At 46.0% G+C, this 22,156-nt stretch overlaps 1 protein-coding gene across 1 annotated transcript in view; it reads left to right on the forward strand.

Annotated features, from left to right (window-relative positions):
• Positions 1–1,085: 1,085 nt before the first annotated feature.
• The window catches only part of LOC144752652 (uncharacterized), a 56,015-nt gene continuing 34,944 nt past the window's right edge, over positions 1,086–22,156 (forward strand). Inside the window, exon 1 of the mRNA XM_078640542.1 lies at positions 1,086–1,265. The gene's annotated coding sequence lies outside the window, so the exon portion shown is untranslated. The remainder of the gene's footprint in view (positions 1,266–22,156) is intronic.

A 22,156-nucleotide genomic window follows, 5' to 3' on the forward strand; every position in this document is an offset into this window, starting at 1 on the left:
GTGGCGTATCTTGCTGCACTGTGGGGGATCTGTGCACTGTGGTGCATCGTGCTGCACTGTGAGGGTTCTGTGCACTGTGGTGCATCTTGCTGCACTGTGAGGGATCTGTACACTGTGGTGCATCTTGCTGCATTGTGAAGGATATGTGCACTGTGGTGCATCTTGCTGCACTGTGAGGGATCTGTGCACTGTGGCGCATCTTGCTGCACTGCGAGGGATCTGTGCACTGTGGTGCATCTTGCTGCACTGTGAGGGATCTGTGCACTGTGGTGCATCTTGCTGCTCTGTGAGGGATCTGTGCACCGTGGTGCATCTTGCTGCACTGTGAGGGATCTGTGCACTGTGATGCACCTTACTGCACTGTGGGGGATCTGTGCACTGTGGTGCATCTTGCTGCACTGTGGGGGATCTGTGCACTGTGGTGCATCTTGCTGCACTGCGAGGGATCTGTGCACTGTGGTGCATCTTGCTGCACTGCGAGGAATCTGTTCACTGTGGTGCATCTTGCTGCTCTGTGAGGGATCTGTGCACCGTGGTGCATCTTGCTGCACTGTGAGGGATCTGTGCACTGCGGTGCATCTTGCTTCACTGTGAGGAATCTGTGGACTGTTCACTCATTGTCATGACACCATCCACTGAGGGAGAAATCAGTGACAGTCAAATCTGATTGTTCTGTCTTATGAAGTTATTGAGACTGTAATCTACTTGTTTGTTTATTTTATAAGTGAACCTTTGAAGGGAGTGAGCGGGTAAACAAAGCAGACAAATGTAAAACTTAATTTGGTGCGGAGTCGGAAAGTTGTTTGAATACACACAGTCCTACCAAATATAAAAAATTACCCACAGAAACAGGAAAAATAGAAAACATTGTCCAGTTTAATTCTAGCAGTTTCTTACATATAATGAATGAAATTCAGGCTATTTCCAATGCACTCCTAAAGACTGGAGGCGGCGGTTCCGTCAGCGGCCACCAGAGGGCGCTCCTCGCCTGCTGATGAAACCCACTGAGCTGCACATTGAATGAAAAGGATAAGGGTTTCCTCTTCCTGGTCAGCGGCGGCAGAGACAGCACCAGCAGCTGCGGTGACATCACTTCCGGCCTCTCCTGGTATTTGCAGCCTGCAGCAGAGGAGGAAGGAACCATTGTCTGTCTGTGCAGTTACCTCCATCTGCAGACCCCCCTCAGACCCCAGATCTGCACCTCCCACCCCCAGACCCCAGGGGGAGAAGAGAGCCTGGACATGTCTACACAGGTCTCTGCTCAGGTAGGAGATTGTCGGCACCTTCTGCTGCGTTTGTAGAAATAGACTGAATAATCCTGGAGGGAATCTCTGCAAGAGCCATGCTGAGCTGGGCCCTTCTATCCGGGGGCCCCTGGGGCTGAGCTGGGCTCTTCTATCTGGGGGCCTCTGGGGCTGAGCTGGGCTCTTCCATCCGGGGGCCCCTGGGGCTGAGCTGGGCTCTTCTATCTGGGGGCCCTGGGACTGAGCTGGGCTCTTCTATCTGGGGGTCCTGGGGATGAGCATGGTTCTTCTATCCGGGGCCCCTGGGGCTGAGTTGGGCTCTTCTATCAGGGGGCCCTGAGGCTGAGCTGGGCTCTTCTATCCGGGGGCCCCTGGGGCTAAGCTGGGCTCTTCTATCAGGGGGTCCTGTGGCTGAGCTGGGGTCTTCTATCTGGGGGCCCCTGGGGCAGAGCTGGGCTCTTTTATCTGGGGGCCCCTGGGGATGAGCTGGGCTCTTCTATCTGGGGGCCCCTGGGGCTGAGATGGGCGCTTCTGTCTGGAGCCCCTGGGGCTGAGCTAGGCTCTTCTATCCAGGGCCCCTGGGGTTGCGCTGGGCTCTTCTATCCGGGCCCCTGGGGTTGAGCTGGGCTTTTCTATCCAGGGGCCCCTGGGGCTGAGCTGGGCTCTTCTATCCGGGGGCCTCTGGGGTTGATCGGGGCTCTTCTATCTGGGGCCCTGGGGCTGAGCTGAGCTCTTCTATCCGGGGGCCTCTGGGGCTGAGCTGGGCTCTTCTATCCGGGGGCCCTGGTGCTGAGCTGACCTCTTCTATCTGGGGGCCCCTGGGGCTGAGCTGGGCTCTTCTATCGGGGCTCCTGGGGCCGAACTGGGCTCTTCTATCCAGGGCCCCTGGGGCTGAGCTGGGCCCTTCTATCTGGGGCCCCTGGGGCTGAGCTGGTCTCCTCTATCTGGGGGCCTCTGGGGCTGAGCTGGGCTCTTCCATCCGTGAGACCTAGGACTGAGCTGGGCTCGTCTATCCGGGGGCCACGGGGGCTGAGCTGGGCTCTTCTATCCGGGGGCCCTGGGGGGCTTTCATTCCTGCCCTGGGGGTGTTTGTGGGCATCATTTGTTGTTGAAGAGGGGATCTGTGCAGTGCATCATACTGCACTGTGAGGAATCTGTGCACGCTGCACTGCATCTGACGGCACTATGAGTAATCTCTGCACAACCTCCCTCTACACAATGGAAATCACTGCATGCTGCACTGCATTTTACTGCATGAGGAATATGTGCTACTGCATTGCATCTTTACAACACTGTGAAGAATCTTTGCACTCTACAATGCATCTTACTGCAATGTGAGAAATCTGTCCACGCAGCCCTGCATCATACAACACTGTAAGAAATCTCTGCACTCTGCACTGTATATACTGCACTATGAGCAGTCTGTACATGCTGCACTGCATCTTACTGCACTATGAATAATCTATGCACACTGCATTGTTTCTTACTGTACTGTGAGGATTATATGCGCACTGCCCTGCATCTTACTGCACTGTTGGAAATATGTGCACACTGCATCTTACTACTATAAGAAATCTGTGCACACGTCACTGCATCTTACAGCACTATGAGGAAATTGTGCACACTGTACTGCATCTTACAGCACTACGACAAGTGTGTGCCTCTGCACTGTGAGACATCTGTGCACACTGCACTGCATTGTACTGCAATGAGTAATCTATGCACACTGCACTTCAGTTTAGTGTTCTATGAGAAATCTGTGCACATTGTGCATGGTCTTATTCCACTCTGAGAGGTCTGTTCACACTGCATTGTAACGTAGTACACTCTGAGAAACCTGTGAACGCTTCACCGCCTCTTACTGCACTATGAGGAATCTGTGCACACCACAGTGCACCTTACAGCACTATGAGGAATTTGGAGTACTGCAATGCTATTTACTGCACTGTGAGAAATCTGTGCACACTGCACTGCATCTTATTGTATTATGAGGAGTCTGAGCAGTGCACTGCACCTTATTGCACTATGACAAGTCTATGTCAGTGCACTGTACTGTATCTAACTGCACTGTGTGAAATCTATGCACACTGCACTGCATCTGTCTGCATTATGAGGAGTCTGTGCAGTGCACTGCATCTTATTGCACTATGACCAGTCTATGTCAGTGCACTGCACTGTATCTAACTCCACTGTGTGAAATCTGTGCACACTGCACTGCACCTTGCTGCACTATAAGGAATCGGTGTCACTGCACTTCGTCTTACCCCACTACGAGAAATCACTGAATGGGGTGGACTGAGCTGGGTTCTTCTACCTGGGGACCTCTGGGAGGGTGAAGGGGCTTTCCTTCAGGCACTTGGGACTTTTGTGGTCATTATGTGTATTTAAGGGTGAATTTATGCACACTGCACTGCATCTTACTGCACTATGAGAAATCTGTCACACTACACTGCATCTTACTGCACTATGAGAAACCTGTCACACTGAACTGCATCTTACTGCACTATGAGAAACCTGTCACACTGCACTGCATCTAACTGCACTATGAGAAATCTGTGCAAACTGCACTGCATCTTACTGCACTATGAGAAACCTGTCACACTGAACTGCATCTTACTGCACTATGAGAAATCTGTGCACACTGCACTGCATCTTACTGCACTATAAGAAACCTGTCACACTGCACTGCATCTTACTGCACTATGAGAAATCTGTGCACACTGCACTGCACTATGAGAAATCTGTGCACACTGCTCTGCATCTTACTGCACTGTGTGGAATCAGTGCATGCTGCACGTCTATTTGCACTATGCGCGATCTGTGCATGCTGCCATGCATTGTACTGCACTATGAGTAGTCTGTGCCCCCTGCACTGTGAGAAATCGGTACACATTGCTCTGCTTTTTACTGCACTTTGAAGATGCCTGTGAAAACGGCACTACTTTTTGCTACTTTGTGAGAAATTTGTGCTCAGCTTACTGATAATCTCTGAGAACCGAGAAAATCTGTATATTGCATTGCTTTTCCTTGCTCTGTGAGGGCTGTTGACTGGAAATCTAATGTGCACACACTGCACTGCTTTTTATTACACTGTGAGGGGGATTTAAAATAAAAGAGGACATCTGTGCGGACTGCTCTGTCTTTGACTATTCTGTGCAGGGTGTTTAGAGCCCATCTGTGGTCTGCAAACGGAATCACTTTTTACTACAGTCCGAGGGGCGATTAAAAAAGAGAAAATCTGGGCGCGCTGCACCACTCTTTATTCTTCAGTGTGATAAATCTGTCCATACTGCACTTCCTTAACTACACTTAGGGGCACACAGCGCAGCTCAGCAAGTCACCTATCTGCGCTGCGTGATAGTGAAAGGGCAGGAATGTGCTGTATCTATCTGAGTGAGTGGATTAGTGAGTGGCTCTTTGGATGAGTCACTGGTTGTGTGAGTACTGGTAAGGGTCTGTGAATGGGTATGTGAGCGGTTATGTGGGGTTGGGATTGGGTGTATGAGAGGTTCTATGGGGTAGGAGAGGGTGTGTGAGAGTGGTTCTGTGGATGTTGTCATTAGTGATGTCACTGACCATGTCATGAGTGATGCAATATGTGAGGTCATAAGCAGTGCATTACAGGGGCATAAGTTATAGTTAGCTCAGGTAACTGTTCCAGCTGAATTTCTCTGTTTTGCACCAGTGAATCTGACCTAATTCTAATTTCCATGAAACCTGTAGTTTTTTCAGTGAATATATATGTATATTCCACATGTATTCCGCTTTGCCTGTTACTCCTGAGAAAACAGCCACACCAAAGCAGTAGTATTTTATCACTGTTTTTTATTTGGCAAATGAAAGTGGCGCGTTTCGATCTGACAAACTTTTTCACATAACTCTTTTTTCTCTATGTTCATTGCATTTATACAACGTGCAATAACACGTTCAAGTAGACATAAACAAAATACTTCACATTCTGTAATTCCTCCTCGACTCTTTGTCAACAAAAACTTTATCAATGACGGACAAAAGTTGTTATTTAGTAAACTAAGTTTTACCAATAATATTGACTTTAGCCACCATATATGAGGTATAGTACAGTTTCTATGACAGTTGTTCAGCTATGTTTGGCTTATTTCTTAATTATATTTTTATTTTAATAAACAATTTCTTGTTAGGGTCTAGTGCCCTAACTCAAAACTGACAAACAAATGCTGCTGTGCTTAAGGGTATAGTACCCAAATGAAACTAAATCGTACTTCCACCTCAGTGAATAAAAAAAGGTGTTGCCACATGGGGGTCGCCTTCTATAGTCTCCTTAACGCTACCAGCAGATGTGCATGGAAGCTTCCAAATATCTATAAGGGAGAAAAAGAATGATTTAGTATGCCAGCGTAACATAAGTACAACCTAAGTACAATCTTCTTTGCGTTGCATCTTGGAAAACCATCTTAGGAGGAGAAAATAATATCGATGATGAATGTGATATGTCTACAGAAAGAAATATATACATTTGTGACCATTAGAAATATCATCAAAAGAAAAGAAAAATGAGTTACACATAGGAGCTTCTAATTTACAAGTTTGTGTAAAGCTCTTCGCCCTGGTTCATACTATGTGGAGCGAGACTTCCTGCTTCTAATATGTACCTAGATTTCATTCTGCCTACTGCAGTAGTTCTGTTGCCACCCCTAGGGTGTTTCACAACTGTATCAATGCCAAACAATCTGGCTTTGGTCCAATCTCCATCATGGTGTTCCCTGAAGTGTTGTGCTGTAGCTCATGTCTGCATTTGTGATGGCATGCCAATGTTCGAGTATACGCTTTTGTATGGGAAAGGTAGTCAACCCAATATACCATCTGTCACATGGGCAGATGATTACATATACTATATAGTCTGATTCGCATGTGATTGGTTAGTGATACAGTGTTTCTTCCTAATCCTGTCTAGGGTAATCTCATAGACGCTAGTGCTGAATTTGCACGATTGCAGTTACCGCATTTTCTGAAACCTCGACTCTGTTGCATCCAAGTTTGTCTGTTACTTGTGAGATGGCTGTGTACTAACATGTCTTTTATGGAGAGATTTCTCTTAAAAGTGATGTTGGGTGTATTTGCCTCTCTTCGGACTCAAGGTGGTATCATGTGTTAGTATTGCCCATCTACTCTTTAAGATCTTGCGTAAGTTGGTTGTCTGACTTGTAAACTTGGTGATAAATCGTATCGGTTCTTTCTCAGTTTCCCTTGATATATGTGGTTTTCCTTGTAAAAGTTAATATCTGAATTTTTCATCAGCCATTATGTTAGCTTTTATAAAGCTTTTCTTAGGATACTTTCTGGCACTAAAGCGATCTAGCATGTCCTGTTTGGTTCTCCTACAGCTTTCATTGGTGCTACTGTTTCTTTTGGCTCTGAGAAACTTGCTACCAGCAGTAGCTTGGTGGATGATAGATCCGCAAGGAGGATCGAGTTGCCAGCAGTGTTCTTCCTGTAGAGATCGGTCTGGAGTGTGCCATTTTTGAGTGAAACTTTGATATCAAAGACATCCACTGTTTCCTGGCTGTAATTCGTGTAGAATCTCAGATTGATGTTGTTGGTATTGATGACAGATGAAAAGATTTTAAGGTCTTCCTCACTCCCCTCCCAAACGAGGAAGACTTCATCAATATACCTGAACCCACACTGATTTGACCAATGAATCTATTCTGATCTTGATTCCATAGGACGTGCTACTCCCACCAGCCCACCAAAAGATTGGAATAGTTGGGGGCGAAGCATGTCCCCATGGCTGTTCCTTGTATTTGCTTATAGAATGTATTTTCAAAGAGGAAAATGTTGTCCTGTAGACAAGTTTCGATCATTTACATGATCATCTGTGTGTGTTGTAGTACCTTAGCATCTCTCATTCTGAGAAAGTATTTACAGGCATTCATTCCATCTTGATGCCTAATACTAGTGTACAGACTTTCCACGTCTAAGCACTCTAGCCAACATTCCTTGTCCCAACACAGATTATTAGATTTTTGGATGAAGTCTTGCGTATATCTGATGTAGGAATCCAAATTCTGTGCATATGGCACCAGAAAGTGATCTACATATATTGAAGTATTCTCAAAAATACTATTTTTTGAGGAAACAATGGGACGACCTGGTGGGTTTAGTGCATCCTTAAGTACCTTTGGTAACAGATAGAGTGTGGGGTTGGTAGGTGTTTCATTTTATAGGAACTGTAGTTCATCCCAACTGAGTAGTTGGTGTTCATGCCACTCCAGTAGTCTTTCTTTATAGTGTGTAATTACATTTTGTAAATATTCCCTGTCAGTTCTAACGTAACAGGTGCTATTCCTCACCTGTCTGTGTCCCTCTTTTACATAGTTCTCTCTACACATTATCACTATGTTTCCCCCCATGCCGGAGGGTTTGATGACTATTGTCTGATCTTTCTGTAACTCTTTTAATGTGTTCCATTGTCTCTTGTTCAAGTTACTCTGTTTCAATTGTTCTCTTCTTAGTTTCAAAATATCCTCTGCAACTGTGTCTGAGAATATGTCAATATTGTCTTCGGGTAGTTGGGGTATGGATCTAGATGGCATTCTAAAATTCGTCGCCTCAGTACCCCCTGTGTCGATATCAAGGATGTTGTTAATATAGTCAATATTAGTGGGATCTAGAGAGTCATTGGATTTACTAGATATGATTGTGGTCTCTTCCTTTCCTTCTAAACTGTGTAGTGTTTGTAATATCTCAAGGTCTCTTATTGTAAGGGCAGTCTGAGGAGAATTGGTAGTTGTTGTCACATCAATTGTTTCCCTGTTTGGACGTAAATGCAGGTATTTTGTACAATTTCACCTTCCTAACAAACTTAAATAAATCAATCCTTAATTGTGCATAATTTACTTGTGATGTAGGACAAAAGCATAGTCCAAGTTTAAGAGTCTCAATGTCCTCATGTGAGGCTTGTGTTTTAGAGAGATTTATTACCATTACTTCCTTAGATTGTACTGCCATTACTTGTTCTTTCCTTGCTGGCCCCGTATTCCCATTCCACTGTTTGCTTGTTTTCCTTCGTTGCCTTCTTCTCTGCCTTTCACTTTTTTGCCCCTTCCACTGCCTCTTTGTTTTGACTGAAATGAGTGTTCGTTTTCTTTTTGGAGCATCCGAAGTTCCTCGGAAAAAAACATCTTTGGTGCCATCTTGTTTCTCAGGTCTTCCAACGATCCGAGTTCAGAGCTCTGGTCCGTGCCTGATTCTGATACTATTGCAGCGTGAATCTTTCTGGATTCACTATGCTGTGCATTATTCCGCGGTCTAGTGGTTGGGTCCGGAATCGTAGTAGTTTCTTTTTTTTTTTTTTCGTAGCCCAGGTGGGCGTCGACGTCCCACCTGTTGATGTACTTCCTGTGACGTCTGCACGCTTCCTGCGGAAGCTCCCACCTTTGGGAGCCATCTTCAGATTTACTTTTCCGCCGTTGGGTCTGGATCGTCACTGAGAGTCTCCAGAGTTTTTGGAGAAAAGAAGAGGAAAAAGACGAATTGTACACAGAAAAGATTGGAGAAGATACAGAGGAACGAGATCATCAAGCCGGTACGACGAAGAAGGAGGAGAACTTTGAGATCATCGACGTCCAACAGAGAATGGGCACACAGGGGGCCCCCTGAGCTCAGGAATGGACAAAACACCTTTTAAATTCTGCCGTAACTGCCACCACAAATACGCGCAGAAGGACAGCACCCGATCTGCAACCTTTGCTTACCAGTTGACCAAGGATTGCAAACTCCTGCTCCGCCTTCACCCCGAAAACACTCAGGGTTAGAGAGAGACAGAGGAAAGCCAACTACACCATACAAGGCAAAGGCCAACCTCTGTCGCTTCGGGGCCTGGGCCTCTCCAGCGATGAAGAGGACAACATTGCAGAGGGACCAGATTATTACACGGTCGTAGAGACGGTTAAGAAGGCATTTAAAGAGGTAGGAGAGACGTCGACCCCTAAACCCCCGACAGGCTCTCGAAAGCCCGAGTCAGACTCTCGAAAAACAGAGTCTAAGTCCTCGAAGGGAGCACTGGCGCCGAAAATCTCGACGGCCGCAGCTGCATCCAAGGACAAAACAGCCCAGCGGATGCTTCGAAAAGGACTCCCAGGCAGCGAAGACCGGCGAAAAGCCAAGGTCGTCGAAGCACGTCCCCGAAAAGGACTGCTCGACTTCGAAGGAGAAGGACCCGACGCCAGAAGTACAAAACAACATTCTGAGCACCCCGTTCAATGGAGAGACACTGTTCGGGGCACCGGTGGATGAGAAATTCACCCAGCTCAAGAGAGAAAATGAAACTCCAAGATCCATGGGGGCCTTACAATTCAGAGGAATGAGAAGGGGTACCCCGACACGGAGACCAAATGGAAGGGGAGGAAACCAGCCGGGAATGTCTCACCAGACATTCCAACAGGCACACCAAGGCGGCAATCAATCACAGCAGGGACAGCAAAAGCAAGCCTGGCAGTACCAACCTCAGGGCCTGTCCTTTCGTGGGAGGGCAAATTGATGAGGGCAAACAAGAAGAGTGAGTCAACAACCCACCTTAAAGTGACTCAGCCACGCAAAGCGTGCCCACCCACACAACCCCTCCGAGGGTGAGGCACAACAATGTCAACAAGAGGGGGTTACATGGACCAAACATCGACGAACATGTAACACCAGTAGGAGGCGGGCTAAGACACTTCTTCCAGGTGTGGAAGAAGATAACTACAGACAAATGGATACTCAACATCATACAGTTTGGATACTGCATTGAACTGGAAAAGAAACCACCAAACAGAAAACCAAAAAGGAAGGCACATTCAGGAAAAGAACTAGCGTTACTCCTAGAGGAATCACAAGAACTCCTCCGAAAGGAGGCTAACGAACAAGTTCTATTCAGAGAAAGGAATAAGGGAGTGTACTCAAACTATTTCCTAGTTCCAAAGGTGGACGAAACACTAAGATCCATCCTTCACCTAAGGTTCCTAAACAAATACATAAAGACACAAAAATTCAAAATGACATCCCTACAAGAGGTCATTCCTCAGATAAGGGACGGAGAGTTCATGTCCACCATAGACCTCAAAGGTGCCTACCTGCACATTCCCATGAACAGGCAGCACAAACATCTACTAAGATTTACCATCAACAAAGATCACTACCAGTTCACAACCCTAGCCTTCGGACTAAGGTCCGCACCAAGGGTGTTCACCAAATGTCTCGCAGCCATGGCAGCATACCTGCGCAGGGCAGGGGTTCATGTATACCCGTACCTCGAAGACTGGCTAATAAAAGCAAGTTCACACAGGACATGAAAGGAACACGCACAGCGGGTCACATAAACACTGACAGACCTGGGTTTCTCCATACACTGGGGGAAATCCTCAATGGAACCAGAGCTAGTGAAGATCTTCCTGGGGGCACAGATCAACACCATACAGCGCAAGGTGTTCCCAAGCGACAAGAGAACACTTGCTCTGCTGAAGGAGACACGCCACTACCAGAAGGGACGAGCTCTGACAGTGAGGACAGTGAGCAAGATCATGGGGATGATGGCGTCCTGCATACACCTGGTCCCCAATATACAGCTCCACATGAGACCATTCTAGGAATGGCAGCAACAACAATGGTCACAAGCTACAGGAAGTTGGGAAGATCTAGTGGTTGTAACACACGCAGTGCAGGAGGAGATTATGTGGTGGAACAGGGAGACCATAGCAAAAGGGAAGCCTTTAACACCACCAACCCCAACGGTGACCATCACCACAGACGCATCCCAGATGGGATGGGGAGCACACATGAACAAACTCAAAGTGAGGGGTCTGTGGACTCCAGCAGATGCGGTCAGACACATCAACTACCTGGAACTGAAGACCGTGTTCCTCGCCCTGAAGGCATTCCAGAAACAACTGTACAACCAGAGAGAGTTGATACAAACAGACAGCACAACAACGATGTTCTACATCAACAAACAGGGAGGAACACAATCAGTCGCACTATCCAACCTAGCGCAGGAAATATAGAGATGGGCCATCCCACTCTAAATAGACCTGCTAGCCATACACCTACCAGGGAAGGACAATGTGGAAACAGACTGGCTCAGCAGACAGACTTCAGCATCCCACGAGTGGAAGCTCAATGCACAGGAAACGCAAAGGCTATTCAGGAGATGGGGAAGACCGACGATAGACCTACTTGCAACACACCAGAATGCAAAATACCGAACTTCGCATCCAGGTAACCAGGGGAACGATCCCAGGGGACTGCCCTATGGATAAGCTGGTCGAAAACATTTGCCTACGGTTTACCCCCGATACCACTGATACACAGGGTACTCAACAAGTGCAGGACCAGCAACATGACACTGATCCTGGTGGCACCACAGTGGCCAAGGCAGACCTGGTACTCACAAATAATGGAAATGGCACAGGGACCACCCCACAAGTTCGGGAAAAGAAAAGACTTACTCTCCCGCAAAACAGAGAAGTACTACACCCAGACCAGAGAGCCTCAGCCTAGCGGCATGGCTCCTGAAGACATAGAGTTTGCACACCTAAGGTTACCTGAGAGCGCCCTGCGGGTGCTACCATAGGCAAGGAGACCTAGCACACGAAGGTGCTATGTGGCAAAATGGAAGAGGTTCACACAATGGTGCAGCAAGAAGGAACTACACAAGAAGATAAGAGAATCAACAGTGCTAAGATACCTCACACACCTGCTGAAAGCAAAACTAAGTTCATCCTCGCTAAGAGTACACCTAGGCGCGATAGTAGCCTACACAAGAGGAGAGACAAGAAAGAGCTTCTTTACATCACAAGTAGTAAAGAGATTCCTGGAAGGGGCAAAAAGGATTGAACCACCTAAGAGGATGCCGCCACCGGCATGGAACCTTAATTTAGTCCTAACAGAGCTTATGAAAGTGCCCTTTGAACCCTTCCATAAGGCCTCCCTACAAATGCTGGCAATGAAGACAGCCTTTCTGGTGGCTATCACCGAGCTGCGCAGGGTAAGCGAACTGCACGCGTTGACACTGCAGGAATCCTGCATTCAAATACACAATCATAGGGTGGTAATGAGAACTGACCCACACTTTATGCCAAAGGTGGTGTCTAGCTTCCACATGAACCAGACAGTGCAAATACCGAGCTTCTTTCAGAAACCGTCCACAAGCGCAGAGAGGGCACTGCACACTCTGGATGCTAGAAGAGCAGTAATGCATTACATGGAAAGAACTAAGGAGCACAGGAAGACAAACCAGTTATTTGTTTCCTTCACAGGCAGTTTCCTGGTTAGACCATTAACAAAGGGAACCATCGCTCGATGGATTGCAGAAACTATACAATTCTGCCACAAACAGGCAGGCCAAGAACTAGCAGAGGGGGCACGAGCCCACTCTACCAGGAAGAAGGGAGCAACAATAGCCTTCCTGGATAACACACCCATTCAAGACATATGTTTGGCGGCAACATGGGCTTCAGTGCACACGTTCACCAAGCACTACTGTGTGGATATGCAAATGAACAAGGAAGCACAAGTAGGACAGAAGGTGCTTCAATATATATTCAACAACCAACGCTCATCTTCCACCCAGCCGCCACAAACATAACAAACCGCTACAAAGTCTATGCACAGCACAGTGAATCCACAAAGATTCACGCTGCAAAGCGAATAGTTTCTTACCTGTCGGTGTAGTTTTGCAGCTTGAAGATCTTTCTAAATTCACTACCCAACTCAACCAGAAAGATGAGGCAGGAGAAGAAGGTGGAAATAAAAAGGACAATATACAAACAGACACCTAAATAGACAAAGCGGCAAAAATCATTTACTTGGAGGAACAACTAGAAAACATTGCCAAAGGATTCACAAGCAGAACACAAAAACAAGAAATAAGAATCCAAAGATGGCGCCCAAAGGTGGGAGCTTCCGCAGGAAGCATGCAGACGTCAGAGGAAGTACACCAAAAGGTGGGACGTCGACTCCCACCTGGGCTACGAAAAAAAAAAAGAAGAATGAAAACACTACGATGCCGGACCCAACCACTAGACCGCGGAATAATGCACAGCATAGTGAATCCAGAAAGATCTTCAAGCTGCAAAACTTCACCGACAGGTAAGAAACTATTTGTCTCTGCTCCATTGCTATCTTTAGCAATTTGTTGGTGGGCTTTATCAAAGTTTTGGGCAAATATCACAATCCTTACTGCTGCGTAATCAGTTCATCTCAAAGGAATTTATGTTGTTTGCACTCTATTACATCCTTTTCATGGGTCTTGAGGTGTTCTTCAATTGGCTTAAGTATTTTCTTAACCCCTTCCTGATCTATTTCTTTCTCAAATTCATCCATTATGCCCTTGATTTTAGTTGTTAAATCTGTATGCTCTATCCATGCACTCTTGATCAGGATTCTAAGTATTTTCTGTCCAATCCTTCAGTAGCTCAGGTCTAGGATTTGCCATTGTGGGGATTATAAAGTTTCTCAGGCCTCTCGTTATTCTGTTTAAATCCAGGTAATTTTGAAGTGATGTGGCTTCCCACCATTGACTGATTTCCCTTTCCCTAATTTTTCCAGTGTAATTCCTCATTTTTTCAAAGTGCCGGTTGGGCCTTCGGCATCACTTACATCGGCGACGCCGTCTCGTCTCACAGCTGACTTCGATTTAAAGATTCTATGACCCGATGCTTCGCGTTTCTTTAATGCAGTATAGGCCATGTGTATTGCATAAACTGCGTGGCGTAGGTGTAAATACCTAACACACCTTAGTCACTGCAGGTTAGATCCCTTCTATGTGTTGCTGGACCCCCCGTGTGCGAGACAATGCATGCAGTGTATGTATATATAAAGCACTAGCTGTCACCAGTAGGTAGTTATAGTTAGGACCTAGTTTCCGTAGAAATTATTTTTTGTTTTGCTAATAACTTTGGCTCCATTTGACGAGTCTACAAAAGTTTTAAAGCTAGTTTACTATTCAATTCAGCTGCTGTCTGGAAAGCTTTGGGGGTCATTCATCAGTAGAGGCCGAGAAAAAGGGTGGTCCCAAAATGCCTTTTCCCCATGCAATTTCCCATAGGGTTTTAGACATGACTACAGCCCGGACCGCTAAACAATATTACACCAAATTTGGCAGCAAGCTAGAGCTTGTTCCAGAAAGTTCTCATTTTGTAATTTGGTGCAAATCCATTGATTAGTCTTTAAATAATTAAAAAGAAAAAGATGTAGCAGCATGACCATCTCGCGGAAGCACCTTGCAGCTCTCTCCTCCATGGTCAGCGGACAGCCCCGCTTCAGCCCCTCTACATGCTGAGCTGCATGGGAGCCCCCAGGTAATTGTTGCAATTTGCATCCGGGTCTGCATGTGATTATGGCAGAGCACGGATAGGGCACTGGCACTCTCAATAACCATGTGCTTATTGGGAAGTACTTGTTTATGGTGCAAGTGAACAGAGGTGAAAGGTGCTTGCTGCTTTTAGGGCTTGCAGTGACCTCTCTGCTCTGTTAGATCCACTGTCCGAGTGCAAAGTAAATCCCTGCATGGACAGGGTCAGCGAACTGACAGGAGCGCAGTGTACGCTTTCTAGCAACCGAACTGACAACGTGGGCCACATAGCGGTGCATGTACATCCCACAAAAACAGACATTAGCATCCCACACCTAATCTTTGTGCTGAGACATACAGGAACGAAATGAAGTACTGAGCAGTGCATGTTTCCTAGGCATCTAGGATCTGGGTAGTCACACACGGTTGGCTGTGACACTTCTGCTATAACCAGCAGTAGCGACTTAATCATGCATGCATTACTAAACCGTGTGTTCTCTTACTATTTGTTTGATTATTTGTTATAAAAGTCAAGCTCATTTCTTTTACTGTACCCTTGTGCACACTGCAGTACCTTGCATGCTCACTGTACTTTGCTGTAGTACACACTGCTGAGCAATACATGGTTCCTTGAGTGCAATTTAGCGCCGTGGCGAGCCATGCATCCCTATGCACCACTATTGTAACCCCTCTGCTGAGCCTTGCATGCTTCCAGTCAGACACTCACGGCTGAACTTGCATACTTCTATGCACTGTAATGGGGCAGTCACTGCTGAGCCAAACATGCTTCGTATATTGGGTAGTTGTGCACACTGCGGAACCACGCGTGCTTCATCTTCATTTCAGTTGTGCCCACACTGATGAGCGGTGAATAATTTCTATATGGCACAATTGTGCACGCCCTCTGCTGCGCCTTTCTTTACCAGGTATTCTTATGATACTGTGCAGTTGTGCACACTGCTGAGCTGTGCCCTCAATGCATCCTATAGCCAACCGTGCAGAAATCTCTCTTGCCTTGCAAGCTTCGTTTAAGGTGCAGTTGTGCATAATTTTAGGTCTTAAATGCTTAGTGTGAAAATAATTTTTGTATACTGCTGAGCCATGCTTTCTTTTTACACAGTACAATTGTACACACACTTTAGTACCATACATGCTTTATTTAGTGTGCTGTGCTGCGGAGTATAAACAGTTACGCTTTGCATGCTTCCTATATGGTGCAGTTCTGCACACTATTAACTCCTACTTTGTTTGCTGTACAGATACAGTACAATTGTGCACACTGTGCGCCATCCTGCTTTCAACCCGTGTGCTAGTCACACACACACACACACACCATCCCCCCACATACATCTTGTATGGATCCAGTACAGCGCAGTTGTGCACAAGACTGTTGAGCTATGCTTGTTATTTTGTATGCTCTACAGCGCAGTTGTGTGCACACAGACGAGCCGTGCACGTCCTTTGCCCAGCATAAGTGTGTGCATGCACTGACAGAAATCTCCTCTCATTCTTCCTACATAGAGTATATTTGTGATGCTAGAGTCCTCCTGCCTGCATGCGTCGCAACAGTGTGATAGTGGACACTGCTGAGCCATGCATTCTTCAGATTTATTTCTGCTCTGATTGCTGAGTCTTGCATGCCTCTTAAGGATTTTTTTCAGACAGACTGCTGAGCCATGCATCCTTCAGATATATTTGTGTTCTGATTGCTGAGTCATGCATTCCTCTTAAGGGTTTTTGCAGACAGACTGCTTAGCCATGCATCCTTCAGATATATTTGTGCTCTGATTGCTGAGTCATGCATGCCTCTTAAGGGTTTTTGCAAACAGACTGCTGAGCCATGCATCCTTCAGATATATTTGTGCTCTGATTGCTGAATCATGCATGCCTCTTAAGGGTTTTTGCAAACAGACTGCTGAGCCATGCATCCTTTAGATATATTTGTGCTCTGATTGCTGAGTCATGCTTGCCTCTTAAGGGTTTTTACAGACAGACTGCTGAGCCATGCATCCTTTAGATATATTTGTGCTCTGATTGCTGAGTCTTGCATGCCTCTTAAGGGTTTTTGCAGACAGACTTCTGAGCCATGCATCCTTCAGATATATTTGTGCTCTGATTGCTGAATCATGCATGCCTCTTAAGGATTTTTGCAGACGGGCTGCTGAGCCATGCATTCTTCAGATCTATGTGTGCTCTGATAGCAGGGTCATGCATGCCTCTTTAGGGATTTTGCAGACATACTGCTGAGCAATGCATTCTTCAGATCTATTTGAGCTCTGATTGCAAAATCATGCATGCCTCTTTTTGCAGACAGACTGCTGAGCCATGCATCCTTCAGATATATTTGTGCTCTGATTGCTGAGTCATGCATGCCTCTTTAGGGTTTTTGCAGACAGAATGCTGAGCCATGCATCCTTCAGATATATTTGTGCTCTGATTGCTGAGTTATGCATGCCTCTTAAGGGTTTTTGCAGACAGACTGCTGAGCCATGCATCCTTTAGATATATTTGTGCTCTGATTGCTGAGTCTTGCATGCCTCTTAAGGGTTTTTGCAGACAGGCTGCTGAGCCATGCATCCTTCAGATATATTTGTGCTCTGATTGCTGAATCATGCATGCCTCTTAAAGATTTTTGCAGACAGGCTGCTGAGCCATGCATTCTTCAGATTTATTTGTGCTCTGATTGCAGTCATGCATTCCTCTTTAGGGTTTTTGTAAACAGACTGCTGAGCCATGCATTCTTCAGATATATGTGTACTCCGATTGCTGAGTCATGCATGCCTCTTAAAGGTTTTTGCAGACAGACTGCTGAGCCATGCAATCTTCAGATATATGTGTACTCCGATTGCTGAGTCATGCATGCCTCTTAAAGGTTTTTGCAGACAGACTGCTGAGCCATGCATCCTTCAGATATATTTGTGCTCTGATTGCAGAGTCATGCATGCCCCTTTAGAGTTTTTGAAGCCATACTGCTGAGCCATGCATTCTTCAGATTTATTTGTGCTCTGATTGCAGTCATGCATGCCCCTTTAGGGTTTTTGAAGCCATACTGCTGAGCCATGCATTCTTCATATCTGTTTGTGCTCTGATCGCAGGGCTATGCATGCCTCTTAAGGGCTTTTGCAGACTTACTGCTGAGCCGTGCATCCTTCAGATATATTTGTTCTCTGATTTCTGAATCATGCATGCCTCTTAAGGATTTTTGCCGACAGACTGCTTGGCCATGCATTCTTCAGATATATTTGTGCTCTGATTGCTGAGTCATGCATGCCTCTTAAGGATTTTTGCAGACAGGCTGCTGAGCCATGCATTCTTCAGATTTATTTGTGCTGTGATTGCAGTCATGCATGCCTCGTCAGGGTTTTTGCAGCCAGACTGGTGAGCCATGCATTCTTCAGATATATTTGTGCTCTGATTGCTGAGTCATGCATGCCTCTTAAGGGTTTTTGCAGACAGACTGCTGACCCATGCATTCTTCAGATCTATTTGCGCTCTGAGTGCAGTTATGCATGCCCCTTTAGGATTTTTGCAGCCATAATGCTGAGCCATGCATTCTTCATATCTATTTGTGCTCTGATTGCAGGGTCATGCATGGCTCTTAAGGGCTTTTGCAGACTTACCGATGAGCAATGCATTCTTCAGATATATTTGTGCTCTGATTGCTGAGTCATGCATGCCTCTTAAGGGATTTTGCAGACTTACCGATGAGCAATGCATCCTTCAGATATATTTGTGTTCTGATTGCTGAGTCATGAATGCCTCTTTAGGGTTGTTGCAGACAGACTGCTGACCCATGCATCCTTCAGACATATTTGTGTTCTGATTGCTGCGTCATGCATGCATCTTCAGGGTTTTTGCAGACAGACTGCTGAGCCATGCATTCTTCAGTCCCTGCAAGACACTGTATCACGCAAGCATTATCCAGTGCTTTCACACAACGGGTGCAATCCGGGCCAAGGGTGGCGGCGGCGCGTGTACTGATTTGACAAAGACATTTATCCACTCACAACGGTGCTACAATCGCCTCTTAGCTTGGATGGTGCTTGCATTGCTTTTGTTGCAGTTTATCCAAGAGTGCTGCTCACAACGGGGCATGAGACTGAGCATGGTTGGTTGTGTGCTCCTGGAAGCCTTCAGTGGTTTCCAGGAGGAGAGAACAACTTAGCGCTTTGATTCTTCCTTCGAGACCTAGTGTACGCAATCATAATTATACATTAACAATAATAATAACAACTTCTGAAATTATTTTAATTACTTCAACAACAACACAAAGAGAGTTCAGTTTACATATCCTCCCATTCTGAACACACAATGCTTTTTAAGTTCTTTATTGCAGCTAATAAGACTGGCATTTTTGTCACTGCCCCCATTTCTGGTCCCATTATCTTTTCTTCTTGCCCTTCTATTGAAGGGCAGGAAGAAAAGATAATGGGACCAGAAAACAAGCTATTGTTTACGGCTGGCGTTCTCCTGGTGTTCCTCGTTCACCCCCTTCACTTTACATTTTCCTGTTTGTCTTTACGTCTCTATAACGTTATAGGAAATGAAAAGGATTTATAGAACGCAAACAAATGCCCAAAGGTGTTAAGGCGCTGACAGCAATTATCCCTAAAGAAGGAAAAGAAGATGGAAATAGAAATTCCATGGTCTCAAGCCCCGAAAGCATCCATTACAGAATAAAACGTCAGGTTTTTAACCCCCTTAGCGCGCTGCAGAATCCGACGCGGTGCGGATGTTTCCATGCGCGGGCGGGGCTGTGTCGGCCAACGGACGTGCGCAGCACTACGGAGGTAGTGCTCGCGACAGCTGTTGGCCGACTCACGCAACGAATGGATTAAGGCCTTACGAAATGGGGTGTGAGCCTGAAGACAGGAGATGGAACTGTTCCATAGCTTGAATACGGCCACGGAAAAGGCTCTGGACTCCCCAACTTGCCTTTTAGTATTTACGAACAATTACAAGATTTTGACTTGAGGATTGAAGCTGTCTGGAGGGAATATATCATTGAAACATGTCTTTAATATCTCCATGCCCTTGTTATGCTGTGCCTTGTGAACGATGCATAAAGTTTGATGGTAATAGGTTTGTGACAGGTAGCCAATTGAGCTTCAGAATCTCTGCCAAAACTGATTGAGATTTAGGAATATCAAAAATCTATCTTGCCGCCGCATTTTGAACCAGCTGCAGTTTGGCTATTACAGTCTTGTTGATAGCCGGGTGGAGCGCATTGCAGTAGTCTAGCCAGGATGAGATCAGTGCCCCGGCCACTTGCTTACGTGTCGGGAGGGAAATGTAAGGATCTCTCCTTCTCCAGGCGCCCTTTTTCTTCCTTCCCTCGCACTTTTTCTTCCTTGGCTTTCCCTCTCTCTCGTATCTGTACTGCTGTTCCTCGTTTCCATCTTGTCACCCCCACTGCACTTCCCGCCCATTGAATACGGATCACGAGGGCTTCAGGAGGAACCATGGCTGGTGACGGCGACCTCTGTGCTCTGTCCTTGTGTATAGACTTATTTATTTAAGTGATCAGTCTTTTAAAAACAAAAACCATTAAACCAATGACATTTATAATAGTACTACTGCATACTTATATAAACACGTAAAATCATTAGTAGCATTTTTACATGGTTGGGCTACAACATACTTCCATACATCAATTATTTAAAATTTTGTTTAAAATGGTGATTTGGGAGTTCTTGTCGTTTTGACAGATTATTGCGATCTCCACGGAGTTTCAGCCAATTTCCTATAAATACACATTTAAAAGTTTCACCCCCCTGCACTGTTCAGTGATCTCTGAGGGGCTGTTGTGGACGGATGTGTTCATGTCTGTGATCCTTAACTACTAATTTAGTGGGAAGTAGCCCCTTTTGGAACATGGTCTTCTTGTCTGCTCAGTGGGCTAAAAATAGCTGGTATCAGAGCTTCCTGCCTGTTACCGACCCACTGGGTGTCTTAAGTTATCGCGTCGCCATCCCTAATCCCTGGCCAAGCAAGATCAGGCTGCAGATTTAGTGGGAACTGCCCCCCTAGAGCACCAGGCCAAGTTAGGCACCCATCCTCTGTGCTGCTGTAGAGACCCTAGTACTTGAAATTCTACTTCATTCCCTATTCAGTGTTATTCGCTGCCATGCCAGCAGTAAATGTAAATGTATTTTCAGCTAAATAGTTGGGCACAGGTGCTTTTAGTCGGGTATGGTGAGATGTCTGTCGCATTTCAAAAGGAATTTTTATCGACACACACTTCTCCCTTTCTATTTTGAAAGTCTTTAACAATGTTGGTTGTATTACAAAATAGTGTGTTTTCTCTCACTCCGCATGTGTCTCCTTTACATTGCCCTGTTAGGCCCTCTCATGCACCCTGATTGTCATATAATGCATTTAAACATTATAACTCAGCTCCATTAATGGAAACTCGACAGCTCACCCCCTCCAATCTTACTGACCAAGCAACTCTCCTTCCTGCCAGTGTCTCATTATTTCCTATTTACTTCAGTGTCAATGAGGTGTGTGCTGGTTTACATGTGAGTGTCTTTTAGCCTGTGTGTTTGCTTATGTGTGCATGTTTGTGTGCATCTATTTGAATATCTGTTTGTGGGTGTTAGTTTGTTTCTATTTGTATTTATGTGTTTGTGTGCAGCATTGTCGGTAGTTAGGTGTCTGTGGGCCCAAATCACAGAATGAACTTAAGACTCAATCCTAAACTTACTACTATTTGGTATTCACAGAATGCACTTACTACTTTCGGGATTCACAGAGTGAACTTACTACTTTCGTGATTCACAGAATGAACTTACTACTTTCGGTATTCACAGAATAGATTTAAGACTACTAACTTTACGTTCCCACTCGGGCCGTAAATTCCGGCCCGGAGGCGGAGCTTCTGGCTTGGGGGCGGAGCTTGCGGCCTGGAGGCGGAGCTTCTGGGCTGAAGGCGGAGCTTGCGACACAGAGGTGGAGATTTCAGCCATGTATTTTTTTGTGGGAGCACTCTTTTCTGTCTTTATCAAGCAATCAATCAGGACACTTGTAAAGTGCCCTACATACCCGTGAGGCGCTGGGGGGGGGGGACGCTGCTACTGATCAAAGAGCCGGATCTTGAGTAGTCTTCTGAATGCCAGTAGGTCTTGGGTCTGCCGTAGGTTGGTGGGGAGGGTGTTCCAGGTCTTGGCTGCGAGGTGGAAGTAGGATCTGTCTCCGGCTTTTGTTCTTCGAATGCGGGGGACAGCGGCGAGGGCGAGGTCTGCAGAGCGGAGCTTGCGGGTGTGGGTGTAGAAGCTGAGTCGTCTGTTGAGGTATGCTGGGCCGGTGTTGTGGAGGGCTATCAATGTGCTTAACCTCTTCCTTAGAAGATAGAAATCCTCTTTTAATGAGGTATTCCCTATGCCTGCCCTATACATTAAAACACACATTAAATTACATCAGCACACCCAATTTTCTATGTATTCACAGTCAATTATTAGGATAAGATTTTCAGTGTAAAAACTGTACTTGTAAATCATTATTTTTCTCACAAACACAGATTGTTTATCCTCCACTTCTACTTTCAAACACAATGCGTAAACTACAGGCATAGCTTTCATTGGTGCTGCAGGTCCAGTGGCAC

The sequence above is a fragment of the Lissotriton helveticus genome, chromosome 1_1, assembly GCF_964261635.1.
Source record: "Lissotriton helveticus chromosome 1_1, aLisHel1.1, whole genome shotgun sequence".
Classification (NCBI taxonomy): domain Eukaryota; kingdom Metazoa; phylum Chordata; class Amphibia; order Caudata; family Salamandridae; genus Lissotriton; species Lissotriton helveticus.